General features: G+C 41.2%; 1 long non-coding RNA gene across 1 annotated transcript; it reads right to left on the minus strand.

Annotated features, from left to right (window-relative positions):
• Positions 1–776: 776 nt before the first annotated feature.
• On the minus strand, positions 777–1,645 carry LOC116549003. The gene is made up of 2 exons (XR_004267666.1): positions 1,488–1,645; positions 777–1,181 (listed from the first exon to the last, which is right to left on the minus strand). It is a non-coding gene; the product is annotated as an uncharacterized LOC116549003 (long non-coding RNA).
• Between the last annotated feature and the right edge of the window lie 265 nt (positions 1,646–1,910).

The following is a 1,910-nucleotide window of genomic DNA, read 5'->3' on the forward strand; positions in this document are numbered from 1 at the left end:
GAAGCTGCATTTGATCTGATCCCAACACTGTGGTATGCAACCATCCCACACAATATTTTCTAAATTTATTTTATAGGAAAAGCATCAGGTTGAAATGTTTAAACCCAGCAGCTTAACATAAAACAATCATCAATTTGTTGGCGGCATTTTTCATTTTCCACAGGAATATTCTCAACTGAATAGAGTACTCAAGACTTTATGTCTCCTATTATTTTTCCATTATTATAAAGTAAAACTGGCATTTCGTAACCTTTGAGTTGCGAGCCTTAAACTTCTGTATGACGAGGAAGTTATACATTGTGATCAACTTAATCATTCCCATCTCAGTTGGTTAAGTTAGTGAGACCAATACTATTGAAACTGTGCCCAAAGAGGAAGAAGATAAAAACCAAAAGCATTTGTTTAAAAACGTTTTGAATAGTAATGCCTTGCAGTTGTACAGCTCTTTACATTTTTCAAAGCACTTTCTCTTTTCTACTTGGATGTCTGTTTTTTCCTTATTGGCACGTCTAAAACTGGAACTCCCTTCAATATTATCTTCAATATTATCTCACTGCAGCTTGAACCTAGTATTCCTGCCTCTCCTCCCCACACTCAAAATCTATTTGATTAAGAAGTTCTATTGATTCTTCATTACTTTTTTCACATATCTACATTATCAATAGGTGATATTGTATCACTATTGATAGGATATTTCCAATCTGACCACCGTACTTAAACTTGCCTTTGTACTTGAACTTTTTGTTGTTGTCGTTTTTTGTTTTGTTTTGTTTCATAGTCCAGAGGTTTTTTGTTTGTTTCTTGTTTTTTAACACCTATTATGCCATGAATTCATAGTGAATAAGTTCTAGCAGCTCAGGCTTCTTCCCATTGGTTCTCACAAAGTGTGTTTCTCTGGGTGGGGCAGGCTGGTGCTTCAGTTGAACACAGGTACCTTTCTCTTTGGCTTCTTTTTCTGATCATTTTCCTTCACGAGTTTCAGTAAGCTATCTCAGCTCTTAGAGTGCTTGATATGCTCAATACGCACTTTAATTCTCTTGGCAAGAATCTTAACTTGTTTGTTTACAACAATGCCAACAGCATGCTGGGTAACACTGTAGACTCTTCCAGTTTTGCCATGGTAACACTTGCAGGGCTTCCTTTTTGAACAGTACCCATTCCCTTGATGTCTACAGTATCACCTTTCTTTTTTTTTTTGAGACGGAGTTTCGCTCTTGTTACCCAGGCTGGAGTGCAATGGCGCAATCTCGGCTCACCGCAACCTCCGCCTCCTGGGTTCAGGCAATTCTCCTGTCTCAGCCTCCTGAGTAGCTGGGACTACAGGCACGCGCCACCATGCCCAGCTAATTTTTTGTAGTTTTAGTAGAGACGGGGTTTCACCATGTTGACCAGGATGGTCTTGATCTCTTGACCTCGTGATCCACCCGCCTCAGCCTCCCAAAGTGCTGGGATTACAGGCTTGAGCCACCGCGCCCGGCCGGTATCACCTTTCTTATAGATTCATATATATGTGGCCAAAGGAACAACTCCACGTTTTCTAAAAGGCCTGGAGAACATAGATCGAGTGCCTCTCCTCTTGCCCTTTGTGTTTGTCATTTTGGTGAATTACTGGAAGATGGCAGTTCGCCGAAAAGTGAACTTTTGTTTTTTGCTTTGTTTTGTTTTGTTTTGTTTTGAGATGGCGTTTCACTCTTGTTGGCCAGGCTGGAGTGCAGTGGCATGATTTCAGCTCACTGCAACCTCTGCCTCCCAGGTTCAAGCGATTTTCCTGCCTCAGCCTTCCAGAATAGCAGGGATAACAGGCATGCACCACCACATTCAGCTAATTTTGTATTTTTAGTAGAGACAGGGTTTCTCCATGTTGGTTAGGCTGGTCTCGAACTCCTGACCTCAGGTGATTCGCCCACCTT

This window comes from Sapajus apella, unplaced genomic scaffold (genome assembly GCF_009761245.1).
Source record: "Sapajus apella isolate SASKATOON/1434 unplaced genomic scaffold, GSC_monkey_1.0 scaffold6, whole genome shotgun sequence".
Taxonomy (NCBI): Eukaryota; Metazoa; Chordata; class Mammalia; order Primates; family Cebidae; genus Sapajus; species Sapajus apella.